At 35.2% G+C, this 12,459-nt stretch overlaps 1 protein-coding gene across 1 annotated transcript in view; it reads right to left on the reverse strand.

Moving 5' to 3' along the window:
- LOC140436383 (protein gooseberry-like) overlaps positions 1-12,459 on the reverse strand; it is a 95,821-nt gene that overhangs the window by 11,741 nt on the left and 71,621 nt on the right. The gene's annotated exons all lie outside the window — the stretch shown is intronic.

Raw genomic sequence — 12,459 nt, forward strand, 5'->3', positions numbered from 1 at the left:
TTAGACAAAAAAATAAAATAATAGACAATAATAAAAGTCTCGTCTGGGAAAACTCGATAACTTATGAGCTATATTGAATCTAACTGACTTCAGAAATCATTCAGGAACATCTATACTTGTATCGGAAGTGAAAAATACCATTAAAAAATAAATACGCCAAAAGGTGCCAAAGATAAAAATATAGCTGAGATTTTAACAACCCATTACGAAGAATTGCCTAGTTGCCAGTTTTTTGGAAACACTATGAAAGGAAGACTAAATAAGATTTGTTGGGACCTGGCCGGTCTCAGCTTTTGTGGAAGAAGAGTTCTGAGCTAAGTAGGGATTCTTCAGCACTCACATAAGGCAGACTGGGCGGGGAAGTCCTCAACCCCGACACGGCGCGTCCCATATGGCTAATGGGGGACGTCCTGTATATTATACAGGATAGGTGCGAATAAGGTTCGCCAAATAAGCACCCGCAGATTAACTGAGGACATGGTGTAGGGCAGCAGCTATGCCATTACTAACTCCAAGGCTAGAGGAGAATGACTTCTAATAGGCTTGGAATCAGATACTTCTGGACGACAATCAGATATTGGTTTAATCGGTTGTAATACTGCGGTATGTAAGGCAAGAAGAAACCAATACACTAAATATTCTCAAGATATTATGACTGGTAAGTTATGGAAAACAAAAGGCCCCTACTCCGTGGCAGACCTTAAATAGTCAAGGGGTGCTAAGAATCTCCACGTTAAATGCTAGGAACCACCCAAAAGTGGAAAACAAAAATGACACATTGACAATTGGAACCTGGAATGCAAAATCTCTCTTTATGCCAGAAAAATCTCATAACATCGTGAGAGAAATGAAAAGAATAGGAGTCAACATTTTCGGTGTCAGTGAAGTTAGGTGGCCTGGGTCTGGGCAGACAAACATCATTAACCATGTGATATACTATGCTGGTAATGACGATCCTCATCATTACAACGGAGTGGCATTTATAGTTGACGAGAAAAGCAGTAAATGTGTAAAAAACTTTATACCTATAGATGATAGAGTAGCTATGCTATAAATTAATATCACCCCTCGAAATATTAACCTTAATTCAAGTATATGCTCCTATAGAAGAAAAACTGGAAAGAGAAATACGAGAATTCTACCAAGAGATCAAACAGCTAATGAAGATCGCAAAGAAAAATGCTGTAAACATTATTATGGGAGATTTGAATGCCAAAGTAGGTGAAGGGTGGACCAAAGACGTAGTCGTAAATTTTGGTTTGGGCCAAAGAAATGATACTGGTCCAATTTTGTCAAGAAATAAATCTAATGATCGCAAACACCTGGTTTAAACTAGAAAAAAGAAGATTAGATACATGGAAAGCACCTGGAGATAATCAAAACCACATAATAAGAAACCAGATGAATTATATATTAATTGATAAGCGTTATAAAAATGGAATCAGGGTAGTTAAAACATATCCCGGGATGGACATCGGTTCCGACCACAATCCTGTTATCGGGAAAATCTCAATTAAACTGAAGAAAATCAAACGCAGAGAAAAGATAAAACCTAGCCTCGAAAAACTTAAAGATCCAGCAGTACAGGCAGAGATAGAGAAAATACTCAATGATACACTCAAAGAAAAATTCAGTGAAACACCCGCGGTAACAGAAGAATCAGTAGAAAGTATTTAGTACACCTTCAAAATAACAATCACAACTATACAAACAGAACAACTACAAGGCCACACAAGAAAAATAAAGAATACATGGATGACAGAAGAAATCCTAGAACTGATGGACGTAAGAAGATCTTACAAAAACCCAGAGAACCATCCAAAACAAAATCAGGAAGCTAAAGAAGAATGGATGAACAGCAGATGTGAGGAACTAAGGGAATTACTAAAAAAAACATGACTACTTCAATGCATACAAAAAGATTAAGGAAGTCACAAATATGAAGAAAAAATGCACTACAATAACTCTAGTAGATGATAACAACCAAATAGTATCTAGCCCAGAAAATGTAGGAAATATATGGGAAAAATACATCGAAGATCTGTTTGATGACGAGAGAACAGAACCGCAAATGGATATAGTACACAATACTTGATATATTAACATCGGAAGTTACAAAATCAATCAATACGGTAAAGCCACGAAATGCCTCAGCTCCAGATGAGATATATGTAGAGATGATAAAACTTATCAATGAAGAAAATCTTCAGTCCCTAACACTACTATTTAACAAAATATATATCGCTGGAATCTTCCCAGAAGACTTTGGCTTAGATCAACATTTATACCTATACCCAAGAAAAATAAAGTAAATAGATGCTCATAGTTCAGATTAAATAGCCTGATGAGCCATTTTCTAAAAATTTTACTCAAAATTGTACACATCAACGTATATACAGAGAATGCGAAAGAGCGACAATAAATTTGGATTTCGTATGGGGCTTGGTACGAGGGAGGCATTATTTGACCTCCAGATATTACTACAAAAAATGCTGAGATCAACGAAAAGACGTGTTTCTCTGTTTTATCGACTACGAAAAAGCGTCTGATCGAGTAAAACACACAAGTCATAGAAACCTTAACACAACATGGTATAGACACGGTGGCCCTTATTAAAAACACCTAGATTGGGATCAAATGGCGTCGATTAAAATAAAAATAGACAATATCGTATGACAGCAGAAATGTCAATAAAAAGAGGAGTTCGCCAGGGCTGTGTACTTTCTCCACTATTGTTTAATATATATATCTTCCAAAATGCCCTCGAAAATATTGAAGAAGGAATAAAAATCAACGGAGACTATGTAAATAACTTAAGATACGCAGACGACGTCGTCATTATTGCGGACAGTGCTGAGGATTTGCAACGACTTTTGAATGCCATAACCAAAGAGGGAGATAGCTTGGGGCTGAATAGAAATACAAATAAAACAAAAGTAATGGCCGTTACACATGCACCAAATGCCGACATTAATATTCGTATCTACAACAAACTGATAGAACCCGTACAAAAATTCCAGCATCTTGGTTGCTGGATAACAAACGATCTTAACTACTAAGTTGAAATACGTGCTCGTATAGAGCATATTCCATATTGCTCTACGGAGTGGAAACATGGACTCTCGGAATCACAAGTAGGAGACGGGTAGAAGCCTTTGAGATGTGGGTTTTTCGCAGGATGCTGAAGATCTCTTGGACAGAGCACGTGACCAATAACGAAATGCTGAGAAGAATGGGGACAGAGAGAATTCCTAAATATTGTAAAAACCAGAAAAACGAGTTATCTAGTGCATATTTACAGAGGAGAAAAATACAACTTCCTGCGACTGATAATGGAAGGGAAAGTGGAAGGAAGAAAAGGTCCAAGAAGAAGAAAATGCTCCTGGCTGAAAAATGTAAGAGACTGGACAGGCATGGACACACATTTGATATTAAGAACAGCTCCAGATAGAGAGCAATTTGCTGTAGTTATAGCCAACTTTAAGTAATGGAGAAGGCACCTTAAGAAGAGGGGAGATGCTTAGGGAGGAAATGTATGTGAAAAAGATGTAGAATGATATGATACATGGTAGACACTTATGGAGAAATATAATTAGGAAACCCAACCCCGCATTTGAATAAACAGAAAGAGAATAATGATGATGACGAATGATGCAATGCCTGTTTTATAAATCCCAGATTAGATTTAACCACTTAATATCTGTATTTCATCATATTGAACTATATTCACGCAGTTTTTAATATTTGAGTATCTGAACTTCGTTGGTTGCTAATATCTGATAGATTCTAGTTGTTTTTATAGTATTTCCCAGTGAATAACTTAGTTGTCTGCTATAAAAGTTTTTTTGTCGTTGTTAATCTGTGAATACATTTTAACAATACAGATATCAGTTATTTGTCAACCTTATTACTTGCAGTTTCATAGTAAGTTTATTTTAAATAAGAAATATATCATGTGTGAATAAGATATTCATTAATTCTTTAATATTTACTTCGCTTTTATGTTTTTTTTTTATTTTTACTCTTGCATCGAACACAACAATGCAATTGATACGATTACAATAACAATAATTAAAGAAAATTACTAATAAGTGTATACCGATCGGTGGGATTCGTATTACGCCATGATTGAATCGGCCATTTTAAAATCTACCTGTTAAAGTCAGAATGCGTAACGCGAACAATTCTTCACAGTCGAAGAGATTTAAAAAAGAAAGTAAACAACGCAATTAAAATTACCTAGCCAATGCCGATATGCTTATAATAAATGTAGGTGGTCTACCGATTCAACTTGTTAGAAAGAGAAATCATTTTAGTAAATATACAAATGCAGAGAAAATGAACTTGTTTATTATCAAAAGTTGCAATACGTTATAAAAAATTTTGCAATGCATCATTTTTAAAAGGAGAAGACATTGTCAGATTTATCAAGGCACAGAAATGGATCTTCTTCTTCTTCAAGTGCCCTGTCCGTTGCGAACGTTGGCTATTAACATGGCAATTCTGATCTTGTTTGCGGCGCTTCTGAATAGTTCGACCGATGTGAGCCCGAACCACTTACTCAGATTTTAGAGCCACGAGTGTCTTCTCCTGCCTGGCCCTCGCTTACTGTCTATTTTTCCCTGGACAATCAATTGCAGTAGACGGTACTTATCGTGTCTGAATATGTGGCCTAGATATTCAAGCTTTCTTTGTTTAATTGTATTCACGATTTCTTTCTCCTTTCCGATTCTTTGGATTACCTCTGTGTTGGTGACATGTTCGGTCCAGGATATACGAAGAATGCGTCGGTACACCCACATTTCGAATGCTTCTAGTTTTCTCGTGAGCGTCTCCGTCAGCATCCAGGCCTCCACACCATACAGTAAGATCGGAAAAATGTAGCATTTAACTAGACGTAGTTTCAGGGGAAGAGACAAATCCCTGCTTATGAGGAGCTTTTTCATATTGCTAAATGCTGCTCTAGCTCGTTCTATTCTCGCCTTAATTTCTGTGGCCTGTTCCCATTTTGCATTTACGTTGATGCCAAGGTACACATAAGATTCTACATGGTCAATTAGTATGTTACTTATCCGTAACTGTCGAGCAGGCTGTTGCTTCCTGCTTATCAGCATCCACTTTGTCTTCTTGAAGTTGAGGCTCAGGCCGTATTCCTCACTAACTGAATAAACTCTTTCCATTACCTGATGTAATTCGTCTATGGTACTGGCAAGGATCACCGTGTCGTCGGCATATCTTACATTGTTCGTTAACTCGCCGTTTATTTTTATGCCCTCATTTGCATTTTCCATACATTTATTAAATATTTCTTCGGAATAAATATTGAATAGGAGTGGGGATAATATACAACCCTGACGGACACCTCTTTTGATCTGCACACTTTTAGTGAGTTCGTTGCCAATTTTTGCTCTTGCTGTTTGACCCCAGTATAGGTTTGCCACAATTCGAATGTCCTGTCTTTCGCAGAATATCTATCAATTGTTCATGATTGACATTGTCAAATGCTTTTCTAAAATCCACAAAGCACAAATACACGTCCTTATCAACGTCTCTACACCGCTGTATAAGCACCTGGAGAGCGAAAATTGCTTCTCTAGTTCCAAGTGCTTTCCGAAAGCCAAACTGCGATCTATCAATATTTGACTCACATTTATCATATATTCTTCTATGAATGATCTTAGTGAACGCTTTAGTGACATGATTAATCAAGCTTATAAGCCGGTAGTCATCACAGATCTGGGGATTTGGTTTCTTCGGGATTGTAATAAATGTTAACTGCAGCCAGTTCTCCGGGATTTTACCGCTATTATATATGTTGTTAAAAAGTTCAACTAGATTATCAAGGAACTGTTTGTCTGATTTACATAGGATCTTTAATATTTCGCAGGGTACATTGTCCGGACCTGCTGACTTATTGTTTTTTAGTGCTGCAACGGCATCTTCTATCTCCGATTTAAGGATTGAAGGTCCTGTTTCTCCTTCTCCATATAGGTGATCATCAGTCCTGTCAGATGCAGATAATTTTTCTATGTATGATTTCCATGTTTCTAAGATCGTTGATGGCTCCAAAATAAGATTTCCATCGCCATCTTTTATGCTGTTGGGTGACTTATTGAATTTCCTCTTGTTTGTCATTGATTTTATTTTTTTGTACATATTGTAACTGTCGTATTTTCGTTCGTATTGTTCTATTTCCCTGCATTCGTTGGAAAACCATTTTTCTTTGGCTTCTCGAATTTTCGTTCTTATGATTTTGTGGATCTGCTGGTATTTTTCTTCATTTTTATTCTTGAATTTACGTCTTTCATCCATCATATCCATTATCTCATCAGACATCCATTCTTTCTTCTTCCGTCTGTCACGCTTTCATAGAGTCGCGCATGTTGTTTGGATTGCTTCCCTCGATTTATCCCATCTCTCTATTATGTCCGACGTGTTCTCGTTAATGTCGTTTATTTTCTTTCCTAGTTGTTCTCGTACTTTTATTTCGGTTTTTGGGTTAGTGAGTTTCTTAATATCAATTGTGTTTAAATTAGATCTTTTCTCGAGCCGTTTTACTCTCATGACCATTCTGCATACCAACAGATTGTGGTCCGTAGGAACATCGGCACCTGGGTACGTTTTTGATGATTTTATCATGTTTTTATAGAAATGGATAGGACATCTAAAAAGGAGAACTCCAGAAGCAGTTATCAAGAAAATCACCAAATAGAGACCAGTATCAGGCAGATCACGAGGAAGACCGAAACCGAAATAGGAGAACCAGACAATTAAGGATCTTAAGAAGATATGAGTTAGAGAATGAAAAACCGTAAGAAAAATAGAAAAGAATGGAGCAACATTATAGAAGACACCAAGTCACACAAACAATTGTAAAACCAAAATGTTAATGCGGACTAATTTCCCGTGACAAATGAATTGGAAGAGCCCAAAAGAGGGCGGCAATCACTCCCCTAGGAGTGTAGATGCCATGATAATGATGACATATGTATGTATGTAGGTATGTATCATATATAAGAAATGAATGTTTGGATTATCTGTGCTTCTCAATTATCCCTATCCCTCCCTACGTCCGGACTCGTGGAGCACGGTTAATCTTAGTTCTACTGTAGTACCTATTTATTGGCTTTAAAAGTGTCTTCGGTACGATAAAGAGAGAAAAAAATACACAGAAAAGAAAAAGAAAAGAATAAAACAGGAGAAAGAGTAAGGACATGAACACACAATTAAAACACAACGCTTGAAATGGATCTTTTTCTTCTAATTCTTGTGCCCTGCTCGATGATCATGCGTTAGCTATCAAATTGGCTATAATAATTTTATTGACGACAGCTCGGAAAAGGGTACAGAGGATCTGTTAAACTATTCCCTCAGGTTTTTAAGTCTCAAAATAATATTATTGTTAATCTTCTATTTGGCCCCCTTTTTCCATCTATCTTGCCTTGTCCAGATTTAGCCATACGGCTCACACTCTCTCTAAGGGGAAAATTAACTCATCTCAGATACCTACGTTACCAAAGAATTGAGCTCTGGTGGGACTCGTTCCGTGTTATCGAGCACTAGGTGACTTGGTTTGCTGGAGTATCTCCCAAAAATTTTCGTACACATCTGGACGTCGCGAGGAGTACAGCTTTCTGCATGGCCTTATAAAGATGTTCATTTAGACCCAGCTGTTTTATGTTCTCTAAAAGGTTTTCGGAAATAACATCAGTAGTAGATAGAATAATTGGTACTGTCTGGTTACTTTCCATTCTACATTGTCTCCTAATTTGTATTTCTAAATCTCTGTACTTGACGATCTTTTCGTTGTATTTAACAAGCAAATTATTGGTGTTAGGTAGGTGTTGTTTACCTGGTAAGTTTATTAACCAGTATGAGATCCGGTCTATTATGTGCCACTAGTTGATCTATGAGCACAGTGCGGTCCCAGTATAGCTTGTAGTTGTCATTTTCAAGCATTATTTTAGGGACGTATTGATAATAAGGAAGATGGTCGGTTTGGAGAAGCCCCAGTTTGTCAGCTAGTTGTTGGTGGATAATTTTTCCTACTGATTTTACCTTACCTTATATTATTAAGTATTATTAGTAAATTATGCAGTATGCAATTTTTGACTGTTCTGACCACTTCCATAACTTTCCCCATCCGCTGCAAAACAACCTTCTCGCTCCTGATGCCGACCATAATGTAGCTTCCACTATTTTAACAAATTTTAAAGTGTTTGTCCTTGTGAAGGGTGGTGTGATTTTATGTTTATGGCATTCTATAATTGTTAACTAGGCCAAAATTGACGAAATGTTTCCCTGAAGAGGCACTCGGAAGCGAAAGTACTTGGGCAAGATTTGATTAATAAAACTGTGCTCGATATCTGCCTTTTATTTGATTAAAGTTCATTTATTTGAGCATTCAACCTTATATCAATTTAATATATATTTTTTAACACGTTCTTCATGTTTAAATATAGGTTTAACATCGGTTCAATTTAGGACGCTAATGGTCTAGTTAAAGATGCCGGTATCCCAAATTGGACTTTGGTTTATATTTTTTTCATTTGAAAAAAATCATGTACCTATTATTTGTGATTTTTAGGAATATAAACGGTATTTACTAAATTATTTTTATGAAGTTGAAGTATGAAGCTCTGTATAAAGAAAATAAAGTGTCCATTAAAATGGGAACAAGAATCATAGGAGACTTCACCACAACAAAAGGGCTCCTGCAGGGCTGTTCCACATCTCCAACCCTATTTAAAATATACTTAGAGAAAGCCTTGACTACATGGAAAAGAAAATGTGAAGGCATGGGAGTACCGGTACGGAACGAATACCTATATACGTTAAGTTTTGCAGACGATCAAGTAGTGATTGCACAAGACCAAGACGACCTCAGCTACATGATGAAGAAACTATAAGAAGAATATACCAAGGATGGCCTAGATATTAACCTCGCGAAAACAGAGTACCTATCTACAAGTGAAGAAGACATAGAAGATCTACAGATTGATGACAACGTAACAATCAAAGGAAAGGATAAATTCAAATACCTGGGGTTTATAATCACGAAAAAGGCAACAACAGAGGAAGAAATTACACAAAGATTAGGACAAACAAGAACAGCAATCCGACAACTTAACTCAGTATGGTGGGATAGACACCTAAATATGAAGACAAAAACGCAGATTTATAAAACATTAGTGCGAAGTATTATGACATATGGGGCTGAAAATTGGATCATAAACAAGAAAAACAGCAGTAAGATAGTAGCAACAGAGATGGAATGCCTGCGAAGATGCTGCAGAGTAACAAGAATGGATAGGAGAAGTAATGACGAAATAAAGCAAAGAACATCAATAGAAACAGACATACTAACATATATAGAACAAAAAAGACTAAAGTGGTATTGACATGTAAGAAGAACTAGCGACAGCAGATGGATAAAGAGAATAACCGAATGGAGCCCCATAGGAAGGAGGAAAAGAGGACGACCCCGAAAATTCTGGAGGAACGAAGTAGACGACGCCATGAGTAAGAGAGGACTAAACGATGGAGAATGGAACAACAGAGAGAGATGGAAACGGTTGAGCGAGGGAAGGCAGTGAATACTGTAGAATCCCTAAATATATATTTTTATGATAAAATTTTAAAATATTTATTAATTATAATACAAGTGGCCCAAATTGGGAAACCTTACCCTACGATCAATTATAGCTTGATCCCATATAAATACAATATTTGACGATGATAATAAAACAAAAGCTGATATTTTTGTAGAAATGTTTGCACACAAGACACTTTTTTTTTATTTGAAATTACGTATAATATGAAACAAAAATACCAATTATAATTACATTTATACACTGCGCAGGTCCATGATACATTGTTAAATCTCTGGTCCCTTATAGTTATTTTAAAAGCGAGCAAAAAGTGTTCCTAGCAATTTGTTACGTCATTCTGGTACTATTAAGAGGCCGCTTTTAAAGTTGCCGCTCTGTGTAACCTGACACCTTTTGAGCTGCCCCAATACACTGGTTTAATATTATGACCGTAATTAAAAAACGAAATAGTTTCACTTTTCTATTATTGCATCTGCAACCTAACAGCTCTCCCAAACGGGGATTATTAATGTTCTCGTTGTATGGGAAAAAGTGGTGAATGATGGATTTATGTTTTAGCGTAGACATTCATAAGGATGTTGGAATATGTTTAAATGTGTGAATAGATTTTTATTCTGTTTTTATTTCTAATTTTTTTGCAAAATAAATTTATGAATATATCGCATTTGTGAATGTTTGACTTTTTAGTAATTTATAACTAAGTATACTTTAATTAAGAGTAAACAAATTTAACACTCTAAAATGGAGGAGTAACTATAATGATTGCTTCTCCACTCCTGTATGGTTGAATACTAAAAACTGTACCACAGAATACACTACCCAACAAGAAGCGAAAGCTTTGTCGGTACCTTTGATGTTCGTAGGACAGAAATTTCGATAAGAGAATGACAGTTAAACTACTTAGTACACTAAGAAAAGTAATGAAGAAGTCGTTGAAAACAGTAGTAAAGTAGTATAGTTACACCGAGAAACAAAGTAATTATTAAAACTAATGTTTTTTAAGTAGATCTGTTTTGTGTGAATTGTATTTTTTTCTGAAAAAATTTAATATAACTCAAAAATATCGACTAGTTTTTTAAATTGCTTAGGTAAAATCTTGCTATTTTTCGTTCTACAAAGTCATTAATATTTTTTTATATTATTTTTAGGGATATATTGAAAACTATTCAACCGATTTAAGTGAAATTTGGTATCTTGCTATTATTTAGTATGCTTAATATGAAAATGATATTAGTTTTACCATTGACACTAGTTGGCGCCACTTACTATAACATCGGTTCATTAATGTGGCCATAATTTTTTTGTCCGCCCTGTATAAACATTCTAGGAAAAAAAACATGAAATAACATTCGATTCTACGCAAAAAAGGTATTCCTGTTTTAAATCAAAAAAGTACACCGTTTTCGAAATAAACGTATTTTTTAGAGACGTGCATAAAGTGAAAAAATTTTACAAAAACATGTAAATTTCAAAAGATCTTAAATACCAGTGAATATTAGATGTATTAGTAGTAGATAATTTTTGCAAATAAAATGCATATGATTGAAACAATTATTTTTATTAAACCTTTTATACAGCAGCAAATTTAATAATAAAAAAAAAAATTAAATTTAATAAATAATTAAGCGAATATAAAACAATTAATAAAGTGAATAATTCAAAACGAAACGAAAAAAAAATACAATGTGTTCAAAATGTTTACCATTAGAGAAACTACATAATCTAAATCTTTTGTGTAAGTTTCGTCTTATCTTAAATAATGAATTTCTTTGAGACCTAATTACGTTAACTCCCTCTACAATATTGTTACGAACATGCATTCGGCGTGGCCCATGTAACGGTTGCATCTCGAAAGCGCCGAGAACTTTCCACATATGTATCGAGCGCGGGAGAGGTCGATCCGTCAAACAACGAATTAGAGGTGGGACTACTCCAAATGATTCTAGAACAATACTTTTGGTATATATATATATATATATATATATATATATATATATATATTGTTATGGTATTTAAATTGTATTATATTGCTTATTTAGAAAAAATCCTGTATATATTTATTAAATGATCTAATCTCCAATTAATCACAATAAATCAGCATTAATTAATTACAATCTCAGGCTATTTAAATTGTACTATTTACCTTTGATCGTGGATTCAAAATATTTTCCAATTGGCTTCCTAATCGGGATAGGTAATATGACCTGAATAAAATACATAGAATTTCAACTGAACTATATGTGAGATGTCCTTTATTTTAATGAAATTTTATATAACAATCAATCCTGTAATATTTGCAATATACTAACTTTAAATATATGAGAAGTTGTTTTCTATCATGGACCCAAATGTTATTTTACATTGATTTTTAATATGTGTTATAACTAAGCTCTTTTTATAATTCTTATTTTTTAAGTGATCGCAAAATTAACTGTCTCTATTATTTATTCAATTTATTTAATTAATAAATGAAAATCACACTCCGGCTCTAATGAAAATTGACTGACCTTTCCTTCTCTGCCGTTGCAATTCTATGGCCACGCCACAACAAAAAAAATCCTTTCTCTGCTTCTGCTCCTATTGTGGTCCAGATGACGTACACCTTTCTCCTATCTGTCCTTGTATCTGCAACCCAACAACTCGTGTTAGTCTATGCAGCCTCCTTTTGAGCCAATCTCCGCGCCTGTTTATAACTCCAAATGTTTCCGGCTTCGTCTGCTATTAATATTCTTATACCCTTTGGTTTTCTATCTCTCTGTACCCCGTTCCTCACACTGGTCAGCTTTTACACAGCAAATAAACACACCCGGTAAATTACGTCTTCGGGACTTCAAACAAAGACAAATCA

This window comes from Diabrotica undecimpunctata, chromosome 3, assembly GCF_040954645.1.
Source record: "Diabrotica undecimpunctata isolate CICGRU chromosome 3, icDiaUnde3, whole genome shotgun sequence".
In the NCBI taxonomy this organism is placed as follows: Eukaryota; Metazoa; Arthropoda; class Insecta; order Coleoptera; family Chrysomelidae; genus Diabrotica; species Diabrotica undecimpunctata.